At 50.8% G+C, this 12,019-nt stretch overlaps 1 protein-coding gene across 5 annotated transcripts in view; it reads left to right on the forward strand.

Moving 5' to 3' along the window:
• Positions 1-12,019, forward strand: part of LOC135917120 (uncharacterized) — a 55,184-nt gene that overhangs the window by 14,254 nt on the left and 28,911 nt on the right. The window lies entirely within an intron of this gene.

Genomic DNA, 12,019 nt, shown 5'->3' on the forward strand with positions numbered 1-12,019 from the left:
GGAGTAGAACAGTAAGTGCACTTCTATTAAAAATGTGACAGTCAATGCAGAAACATAAGGCAGACGAGCAGATGTGGCACATCTTTTTCGGGGCTCTCCATGCCTGCTACTGCATTTCTAGTCGTCCTGTGCTCTTCGTATAAGCCCCTGTTCAGCCAAGGTTTTTACTCCATGACAGTTGTTCTACTGGGTTCGTAGCAATATTGAAGAAAAAAATGCAATGGTTTTCAAGAACTTTCGACGCCCCGACACAGTAACTTCAAGGACCTCGTGCGATTTTTTTAGTAGTTTGGACAGGCAATAACTTGTTCAACAAAATCGTTAACTTTAATGCAAACAAAAGAATAGAAAACAAATCGCATTTCACTGATTTCAAACATTTGAAAGACTGCTAATTTGCCTTTCACCGCCCATCACTAAACGCACACAAGGAAGCATTTCAAGAAATTGCTCAAAGTTTTTCTGCAATAGCACAATTAACTACTTGGACCTGCAACATTTGCAGTTTTTGAATGCTGTTTGGTTTGACAGTGTATGTGATATCATGTGTTGCCTCAGCTTTTCATCACCAAATAAGCAATAGTCATTTGTAAATTCCTTCTATTGTGTCTGTAGCTCTCGATTTACTCATCACGGCTTTTCTTTGAATGCCTCAACTGTTGAGCTTCCTGCTTCTGCTCCTCCAAGTACATTTGTCGCCGGTTCCATGTGCCTAAAACTGGTATCTGCAGCTCCTTTGTAATTTCAACTTTAAGGATGTCGCTTTCCTTCTATTACCTCCACGGACAATTCTCTGTGACATGCGAAGAGTGTCACAGAAAGGGGAAAAAAAAACACTTGGCAATGTCTGCTAAGTCAAGCCAAGTGTACAAATTTAAGGACTTTCCAGTACTTCTAAAAATTCCAGGGTTTTCAATGCCTTGAATATGGCATTTTAGAAATAAGGGGTTTTCAAGGATCGCTACAAACCCTGGATTCTAGCACCTAAATAATTTTACAAGCTTATTTTGGCATAGAGTTCGTAAATTCATGCTTTTTAGCTAACGCTGCACTATCTCTGTGCATTGAAGCCACGAGAGCGCAACCATTTTGGAGTAAAGAAAACTACTGAAAGCTTTTAATACCACTCTTTTTCTATGGAGCTTCGTATTGCCTAGTTAAGTTTACGAATGTGCCTGGTTTTGGTGGGCGTTTCTTCGACATTTTCTTTGAGAAGTAGATGACTAACCCCCGTATTCAGAAATGTATGTTAATACAAAGCTCATGCTTGACTTTAGATAAACGACGCCTGGTGCGAACGTCCCCTAGACGCTCACTGCCTTTCTTTTGGTGCGTTCACGACTTGCGTCATTTAGATCAAGTCAAGCATGGGCTTCAAGTTATGATGCATTTCTGAATATGGGGGTAAGCGTGCGCAATTCCGGGCAACGCATTGTGCCATTGACACTGAGAGGAAACGGGGAAAACAAAGTTAACGCCCTATGCTCCTAAACTTTCGCATACCTGTGGTATGCGTGTATCGTGGAAGAAGAAACAGCGCAAACACCAGGACGAAAAAAATCATCAACCACACCAGCGCTTCGTGGTGTGGTCCATGTTTTTGCGTCGTGCTTCTGTTGCGCTCTTTCTTCTAAAATGCTCAACCAACTAGCCGGCAAGTCCATCCTTTGCATATATATTGAACACACGTATGAAAGTAGATGGTCTTCGAAGCTTTTAGAACGAGCCCTGCCACAGGATACGAGCAGTGCACGCGTAACAAGTGGTCACATTAGTCATTTAAACATGCGTGCCAATGCATGTGACGCGGCTATCGGCATAAGCAGTCTCCAAATGCTGGAATGCATGCACTTCAAAACGCTAACGATCCGCTGCTAATGCAGGACAACAGCTCACAACGGACTGAACCAAACTCTAAACTAATGCACTTGAAAAGCACGCCTACACGGCATCGTGAGGCACGTTGAAATGCCTGGTACTGGCGTCGCAGTTGACCACATACGAATGGAACTGGCGGAAAAAAATAAACAGAAATACTCACCAGTATACGCGCGACTTAAATTCACATACGTGGATGGTTGGCACGATACTTTGTATCCGCGTATTTTCGGAGAACATATTATGCATGGACTGGAAAAGCACTCGATCGTGCGCTGAACGGCACATTTGTTATTTTTCTGGGGTGACGACAAGCCGTTAATAGTTCTCACGTCGTCGTCTACGTTGTATTCCTTCGTTAGTCGTAGCAAGGAATGGAAATGATGCAAACGCAAACGTATTACAGTACACAACAGCACAGCACACTGCAGAGAAACTCAACCCACCGCAGCAGATTCCTCAAATACATTTGTTATATATATAACCTCTAAAAGAACACGATTGAGTGTGGTGGTTTTGTGGTGTAATGGTTAGGATGTGTGCTTTGAATTGTATAAATTCGAGTGTACGCGGGTTCGAATCCACGTGATGTATAGAGCAATGTGGTTCTTCATAAGTATGTCATGCCCTTGTCTATCATGTTCTAATTAGGTTATGTGACTTATGAGTGTGATATTTGCGGATTAAGTCTCCGTTAACTCTTTTTTTTCTCCGCGGTGGCGTTCGGGACGCATACGCATAGGCCGATTCCGAGCAGTCACGCCTCATGGTAGGCAGCAAATAGCCAGGAAAAATGACTTTAAAAGCCTGCATAACTTTGCTCACGCCTATTCAGAAGGCTGCTTGGAATTGGGCCACTGACTCTGAGGAGCCGCCTTGGGAAGGTATATCAGCGGCCCTAATTTGATCTGATTTCCTGCCTGCATGCGTGGCCAGGACTTCGCTACGAGGGTATTGGGAAGAGTACTAGCACTCTGTTTGGGGGAGTAGAAGTACTCGGTCTGGTGGAGTGCCATTACCCCTGCGGTGAGAGTATTAGCACTCTGCGGAAGAGTACTAGCACTCCCTGTGGGAAGAGTATTATCACTCTGCGGAAGAGTACTAGCAATCCCTTGCGGTGGAGTAACAAAACTCTGTCAACAGGAGTTGACCTACTCTCTCTCAAAGAGGGTCGATCTACTCTCGAAAAGAGAGTGAAATATGGGACAAGCCGCTACTCCCTCAAAGGGAGTGCCCGGCACTCTCTTAGTTTTTAGAGTGTAGGACAAACCATGATGTATGCACTAAAGGATATGAAGGATAATATCATCAGCAATCTCGAAGATACAGTAAAAGCAGCGGTAAAATTCTAAGATGACCTGTATACAGTACCCAGAGGAGTCACGATAGTTCACTAAGAAACAGTAGTAAACAGGATACAGAAACTCTCCTATAACTAGCGATGAGGTCAGAAGGGCCCTTCAAGACATGAAACGATGAACAGCGGGAGGATAAGGTGGAATAACAGTCGATTTAATCAAAGATGGAGGAGACATAATGCTTGGAAAACTGGCGGCTCTTTATACGAAGTGTCTATCGACTGCAAGGGTCCCAGAAAAATGGAAGAATGCAGACATTATATTAATCCACAAAAAAGGAGACGTTAAAGAATAGAACAATTATGGGACCATTAGCTTGCTCCCAGTATTATATAAAATATTTACCAAAATAATCTCGAATAGAATAAGGTTGACGCTGGATTTTGTCAACCAAGGGAACAGGCTGGCTTCAGGAATACTTTACAATGGATCCCATCCATGTCATCAATCAGGTTATCGCGAAATCTGCAGAGTACAATAAGCCTCTCTATGTGGCTTATATAGATTACGAAAAGGCATTTGATTCAGTAGAGATACCAGCAATCGTAGAGGCACTACGTAATCAAGGAGTACAGAACGCTTACGTAAAAAGCTTGGAAAATATTGCTACATGCGTGAGGTATTTGTTTGTTTGAATGAGGCGCGTAGGCGCCATCACTCCAGAAAAGAGGAGCAAGAACGAACTGGGCTCGCGCTGTGAATCTAACCGATGAGTGCTACAACCGTTGTTGTAAATATAATCTGTAAATAGGTTCTCGTCTTACTGACTCGTCTTTCGCGTTAGAATATCTACAGAGGTTCTACAGCTACCTTAATTCTACACAAGAAAAGCAGGGAGATACCTATAGAGAAAGGGGTCAGACAGAGAGAGACAATTTCTCCAAAGTGTTCACTGCGTGCTTAGAAGAATTCAAGGTATTAAACTGGGAAGGCTTAGAAGTAAAGATCGACGGCAAATATCTCAGCAACCTTCGGTTTGCCGATGACATTGTTCTATTCAACAACAATGCAGACGAGTTACAACAAATGATTGGAGACCTTAACAGAGAGAGTGTAAGAGTGGGGTTGAATATTATTATGCAGAAGATGAAGATAATGATAAATAGCCGGGCAAAGGAACAAGAGATCAGGATGGCCAGTCGGCCACTAGAGACTTTGAAGGAGTACGTGTACCTAGGTCAATTAATGAGAGGGAACCCTGATCATGAGAAGGAAATTCACAGAAGAATAAAAATAGGTTTGATCGCATACGACAGACATTGCCAGCTCCTGACTGGAAGCTTACCATTATTATTGAAAAGTGAGCTGTGCAATCAGTGCATTTTGCCAGTGCAATATGTCCAGTGCCAGTGCATTTGCCAGTGCATATGGGCCGAGACTTGAGAGCAAGTTAAGGACCACGCAAGGAGCGATCGAACGAAGATTGCTAGGCGTGACGTTAAGAGAGAAAGAGAGTGGTTTGGATCAGAGAGCGAACGGGTATAGACGATTCTCTAATTGACATCAAGATGAAAAAATGTAGCTTGGCAGGTCATGTAATGCGCCGGTTAGATAACCGTTGGACCATTAGGGTTACAGACTGGGTACCAAGAGCAAGGAAACGCAATCGAGGACGACAAAACACAAGGTGGAGCGATGAAGTTAGGAAATTCGCGGGCGCTAGTTGGAATCGGTTGGCGCAGGACAGGGGTAATTGGAGATCGCAGGGAGAGGCCTTCGTCCTGCAGTGGACATAAAACCGGACGATGATGATGGTGGTGGTGATGATGATGATGGAGGTGGTGGGCCCCCCCGAAAAAAAATCCTGGGTACGTGCCTGATGCCCAAGGAATTTCATCGCACGCCCGGATGGCTGCACAAGGGTGGGCACACGCGCCGAACACGCCTGCATGCACCGCATGGTGTGTCGAATTCTCGTACCGATACTCCGAGCTCTCAGCAGAAGACTAAATTCAACAAGAACGTCAGGACCGCAGTTATTCGGGCGGCTCGCATGCCCACAATGCCTGCGGAAGAAATTAAGATCGTCGTGCGGCCCCGCGGAGGGCTCGATATTTCCAAGGCGGGAGCTGCATGCGTGGCTACTGCCATCATGGCGGCAGCGGGAATTGAGAAGGCAGATTGAGCTGGGAATATGGCGTGTCCCAATACCCATCAGAACATTATGGTGCTCAGCACTCCGTGTGAGGAGCGAGCGAACAAGTATGCTCGAATACAAGCTATCAACGTCCAAGGCAAAATATACGAAGTGAGCGCTTACGGAACGACCGCCCACGACACAGTCAAGGGCGTGATCAGGGGCATAGCGCTCGAGGACAGCGAAGCCGAAATAATGCAGCAGATCGTTACAAAGTACAACCCCCTCACCGTGGGAGCGAAGCGTATCGGGAACACGACGACAATAATCGTTGTGTTCAACGGTATCAAGGTTCCCAAGTATGTACGTTATGCATCCACGCTCTATCCGTGCAGTCTCTACAGGAAGCAAATAGAAGTTTGCAAAGTATGCGGCAAGGTCTGCCACAGGCGCGACGTGTGCCCCACACCGAACGTACGTGTTTGTCTTTCATGCGGTGTTTCTAATCCTAGATAGGGCCACAAGTGTGTCCCCAAGTGCAAGCTCTGTGGAGAAGAACACCCCACTGGGGACCGCCTCTGCAGAGCCAAATACAAGGTTCCGTACGTCGTGCGGCGACGGCGATAGGAACGCCGTAACGCCGAAGAACAGCGAAAGCAAGCACTCGAATCAAGCGCCTTTCCACGCCTAGGACGCTCGCGCAGCGCTTCCCGTGGCGGATCCCGCAGCGCGTCGCGCCATGCCTCACGCCACGCGTCACGTTACGCTTCCCGTCATGCCTCGCGCAGCGCATCTCGCGGCCGTGACTCGTCGGACAGGAACAGCTGCGGTGCAAAGCGATCGCGCTCCCGTGACAAAGTCAACTGGGCCGACGTAGCCAAGGGCGAAGTTAAAGGCAGCAGCGCCAGCTCCAACAGCGCCACTAGTGGCCGAAGCACTCCGAGCAGCTGGCAGGCGTGGATTACCAGCCCCTACTACAAAGAACTCGAACAACTCCGCGCAACCAATGCGACGCTGGTAGAAACCACGTGCCGGCTTGCCGAACAGCTTGCCGAGGTCAAGAAATAACTTCAACCACAGCAAGCCCATCCAAGGACAGACCCAGCTCAGTCACCCGAGACACCTACACCCACCACCGACACGCCATCACACCAAGGCATGCAATCAATGGACACAACACAAGACTAGCACCAGGAGGAGAAGACCACTGATCCAACCACCAAGAAACGAGCACGCACCGAACCTAAACCCACCTTTGTCCCCCAGCAGAACACCGACGCGCAATCGCACCAAGGCAGAGAATCAAAGGACCAAGTCCAAGACGCGCCACAGGAGGAGAAGACCACTGACCCAACCACCAAGAAACGAACGCGCACTTCATCACGACATTACAAGGACCTGACGCAATTGGCACTCAGCTCGAGGCCAAAATTGAAGCTCTCGCCAACACCTACGCCAGCACGGCTGCCGTGACCGAGCAACGACTGGCACGGCTGGAGGAACTGATCACCACGTCCTTCCGCACCTTACAAGAGCGTTTCGAATTCATTAAACACACCCTCAAGCCCATAGTGCGCAGCCCCATCTTTTCAGCGGAATTCGCCAACCACCCATACCTCCAAGAACAGACGCAAGCCCCACCCTCGCCACAACTATGTCCCAACACCAATCCACAATAGGACCGCTACCGGGCCTTACGGTGTGGCAGTGGAACTGCCACAGTTACAAGAACAATAAAGCAGTGCTGCAACAACATATTACCACAGTAAGCCGTACGCTAGGCCTGCCCGTAGGAAACCCGACATTATACTGCTGCAAGAAACGGCGACGGTGACCCCCACCCTCCCTGGGTATCGCCCTCACGTTAGCCAAGCGGAGGGACGGGGCGTCTGCACGTTCGTCCGCAAAGGGCTCATGTTCATCGAGCACCAACTCAGACACGGCCGCAGCAGGGTGCAATACGCCTTCACCGAAATCATTCCAAGCAAGCAATGGAAAGGCATCGTGTTCATCGCCAACATCTACAGTAACCCCAAGCACCAAACACAGAAATTCAAGACCCTACTACACACAGCCAGCACCCAAGCCAGGGACAACACGTTGCTGATCGGAGGGGACTTCAACGCCGCCCATCGAGCGTGGGGTTATGTGAAGGACACGTCCAAGGGACGGGACTTATTACAGGATACCCTGGACCACAAATGTGTCCTAATCACGGACCCCGCGCATCCTACCCGCATCGGGAACTCCGTACCACGAGACACCACACCAGACCTTACATTCATCAAAAATGACCATACGGGCAAAGTAACATGGCACAACATGGGCGTCGACCTGGGCAGTGACCACTACATCCTCGAAATTACGATACCCAACCATTTACGGAGCAATACCATTATACACAAGTGGACGTACTGGGACGAATTCCGTAAGGGGCGCCTGACCACAGCACAAGACATCACAGAGATTGAAACCTGGACGGCGGAGCTCGGCGATGCAGTGCGCTCAGCCACAAAGGCCATAGAAACAGATGAGGACGTCATCATCATGGACAGCCGCCTGGCCCATCTGATAGAGGCCAAACGTTCGATACAGGTGCGTTGAAGCAGCACCGGCTGAACTGCAAATTGAGGAAGAAGGTGGCTGACTTAAACAGGGCCATTGAACAACATTGCATGCTCCTGTGCCGTCAACAGTGGAACGAGATCTGCAACCGAGCTGGCAGGGAATTGCATCGCAGTTGTAGATGGAATCTATTTCGGCACCTCCTAGACGAAACGAAGACCAAGTCATACCAGCGCGACCGCCTGGCCCACCTCATCCACACCATCACACAACAACAAGGAAAAGACGCTGTTATCAGGAGCCTGGAAGCCAGGTATCTGCCAGACACGCCAACGGAAACCCACCCGCTGTACGGGGGGCGTCCCAACGCGTGGCTCGACCGAGACGTTACCATACCAGTGGTACGGGTAACGGGTAATACCTAGAGAAGGAAGGCCTCTATCCTGACACGATGATCGGCTTCCTACGCAGACTCAGCCCACAAGATGCCATGTTACAATTCAAACAAGAAATCATTGACAACAAGACACAAGACAGCAAAGTAATTCTGGGTCTCGATTTACAAAGTGCATTCGACAAAGTCAAACACTCAGCCATATTAGGACAAGTATCAAGACTCAACATGGGGGTAACGAGCTACAGTTATATTCAAGACTTCTTGACCAACCGCATGGTGGAACTGCACGCCGGAGACCTCGAGCTCCCCGAACACAAGCTCGGCAGTACGGGTACTCCACAAGGTTCAGTCATGTCGCCGTTGCTCTTTAACCTCGTCATGATCGGGGTTGCGAGGGCAGTAGCGGGGACCGGCGTCCGGCATACGATCTACGCCGACGACATTACCCTGTGGGTGGCCGGCGGCACCGACGCCAGCATCGAGCAACAGCTGCAAGCGGCGGTTACCGCCATCGAGCAGCACCTTGACGGTACAGCCCTAATGTGCTCGCCCGCCAAATCTGAGCTGTTCGTCCTCACACCACTTCGACCGGGACGGAAGCGCGCTCCCCTTCGGGAGTGTGATCGCATCAAGATTGTAACTGCATCGGGGCAACGCATCCCCGAAATTCCCAAGATCAGGGTCCTGGGCCTGCTGCTCAACAAGAGCGGCCGCAACGACGAGACCATCAACAAGCTTACCACCAAGGCAATGTACGCCATCCGGCTCATACATCGAGTCTCTACACGACGGGCGGGCATGCGGGAAGACAGTTTCGTGCGCCTTGTCCAGTCGTTCGTGATCAGTCACATCGCCTACATTACGGCCTACCTCAGCTGACACGTCACTGACAGGACCAAGATCAACACGCTGATCAGACGGCGCTGGGTTTAATGGAGACCACGAGTACGGCTCGGCTCTTGCAGTTCGGCGTCCATAACACCCTAAAACAAATAGCCGAGACGCAGCTCACCGCGCAATTCGAGCGCCTCTCTACCACCAAGACGGGCCCCAGTATTTTGACGGCCCTGGGTTACAACCCCCCAAGCTCCCAGCCGGGAACCCTGCGAGATCACATATGAGGCGCGGGCCCACATTTACATGGACCCCATCGCGAAGAACATGCACCCAGAGTACAACCAAGAACGGCGCCAGGCGTGGGCCAAAGCCCTCACCGAACAACACGCCCAAGACCCGCACGCCAGGTACGTGGACGCCGCAGAATGCAAGCGGGAAGGCTTCGCGGCAGTGGTCGTTGCGGCGGCTATCGGCACCAAGACAATGGCAGCGAGCGTGCGGTGCACGAACGCCACAGACGCCGAGGAGGTTGCCATCGCTCTGGCGATCACCGAGTCTGAGTGTCGCACCGTGCTCAGCGACTCGAAGAATGCCGTGCGCAACTTTGCCAAGGGGCGAATATGCGCGCTGGCGGCCGCCATCATCGGCAAGCTCCAACTTCAAGACCGCGGCAGCACCGTCCGTATCAAGTGGTTCCCGGCGCACGCCGGCGAGTGTGCATCCTCATCGAACCACAACCAGACGGCCCATTCGGCGACGCGAGCGCTTACCTTCCGCGCCCTCGAAAGTGACCGTTCCGTGTGGTGGTTCGAAACCAAGGACAGATTGACTAGTTATGCCGAAGTAACCAGGTGTTACCGCTGAGCTCGACGGACAATGCCGCCTCTCCACGCGGCACTCTGTCGGGAGGAGGCCGTAATCTTAAGACAAATACAGACCGCGTCACTCCTCGCCCCCGCAATGCTGCAAGTGTTTCACCCAGAGTTCTATCCGAACGGGCTGTGCGGTGTTTGTGCAGCGGGTCCGGCGGACCAATGGCACATCATGTGGGACTGTGCCGGGTTCCCGACGGCAGCTACCTCCAGCACTTACCCGCCCGAACTTCAAGGTGCACTGCAGTCTGCACACAAGGACTCACAACTATGGGCCGTCCACCAGGCATGCGGTGCGCTCAAAAAGCACAAGCCTCATGACCCACTAAAAACGGGCCTAACTGGGCTAGTGCAGAGTAGGGTATGACCCCGGATCGACGCTTGGCCAGCGTCACGACGCGTTAAACCATCGTTTGCCGGCACTTTATTAAATTTATCCCTATCCTATCCTATGCCATTCTTATCATCCACCACACACGGCCGCCTGATCGCGTTGATAATATGGACAGACCGTCGCTCTGACCAGTGGCCAAGCGCGAAAAGCCTGAAAAAGCATAGAATCGGAAAAAGGCATCGCTACAAAACACCGACCCAGGCCAACCTCGCCAGCAGCGGTGACGCCAGAAAAGTCCTCCTCAACCATATGATTCAGCACGGCATCTCGTTTGGGCTGATATCCGAACCCCATACGGGCTATCACAAAGTGCCCAACGTGCCCCACGCACGTGTTCCACTCTTTTCACGCAAACGAGCACTCGTCTGTGGTCTTGTTGGCGCGGGCTCCGTGTTTAAATTTGTTTCCTCATTACGTATCTCAATTGGTGATGGCGGTGCATTGCGATGGGGCAGGCGTTTTTTTTTTTATAATCGTTGCCGTCTATGCCCCGCCTCATCGTCCTCTCGGGCCCATCCTCGACGAGCTGAGCCAAGTGTTCACGCGTTTTCCATCTCTCAGCTTTGTCTTGGGCGGTGATTTCAACGCCAAGCACGCGCTTTGGGGACCTGTAGCGGAGAATGAGCGCGGCGCGCAGCTCGCCCAATTTGCGTGTAGCAATCAACGCCATATTCTGTATCTTCTCGACTCCCTCCCAAAGTTTGAGACGTCCTATGCTAGCTCTTGGATCGACGTCGCCCTTGCGTCCGTCTCAGTCGTTGGCAGTGGATATCGATGGTCGGTCTCTGACGACGACACTCTATCCGATCACCGATACATCGAGTTCACGCTGCGGGATGCTGTGAGTGCGTCCGAGAAGTATAGGTCACGAATTACGCTCGGGCGCAGATCCTGGAGGCTTTCAGCCGCGATCGTTGGTTTGGCAACATGTGTCGTTGTCGATTCTCACTGGCGTGGATACTTGACGCCGCGTTGGAGAGATTCTATGCCGCATATGGCGCTCTATGCCAGCGGTACGCCCGCAAGCTGCGGTCTCGTGGTGAGGGCGCAAGGACATGGTGGATGCCTCAATTTAGCGCGGAACGGTCGCGAGTGCGCGCGCTGCGCAGGCGTTATCAGCGCGTACGCGATCCCGCCTTGCGCGAGGTGTTCCGTCTGCAGTACGCCTGCAGGAGTTAGCGGTTTATAAGCGCTGCTTTCGTCGCGCGAAGGATGCCGCTCCCAGGTAGCACGCAAAGTTTTGAAATGTCACATTAAGGGATGCAACGTCTGAAACGAATTTTTGACCAAAATCGACGCATCAAAGACGTTCCAAACAAGATAGCTTAAAATCGAGGTGTGAATACGTTTTGAAAACGACTTCACATGACTCGCTCTATCTGCTTTGTTATCTAGCGTACCGGGTACGTTTTCGACAGCGCCGTTTTTGGCGGGAGACTTCCTCGCTTGTCAAGCAGCACTCGTCGTGTCAATTGCTCCTCTATTCGACCTAGATCAGCATGAGTGCGGCAAGAAAAAGAAAGCCATTTGTGGTGTCAACCTCATGTCAGAAAATACGAAGGATTGCACATGAAGTTGGCATGCTAACGGGAAGTGTCTTGCGCTAGGAGAAAATGGAGCGCGAGAACAGAAACATCGAAG

The sequence above is a fragment of the Dermacentor albipictus genome, chromosome 1 (genome assembly GCF_038994185.2).
Source record: "Dermacentor albipictus isolate Rhodes 1998 colony chromosome 1, USDA_Dalb.pri_finalv2, whole genome shotgun sequence".
In the NCBI taxonomy this organism is placed as follows: domain Eukaryota; kingdom Metazoa; phylum Arthropoda; class Arachnida; order Ixodida; family Ixodidae; genus Dermacentor; species Dermacentor albipictus.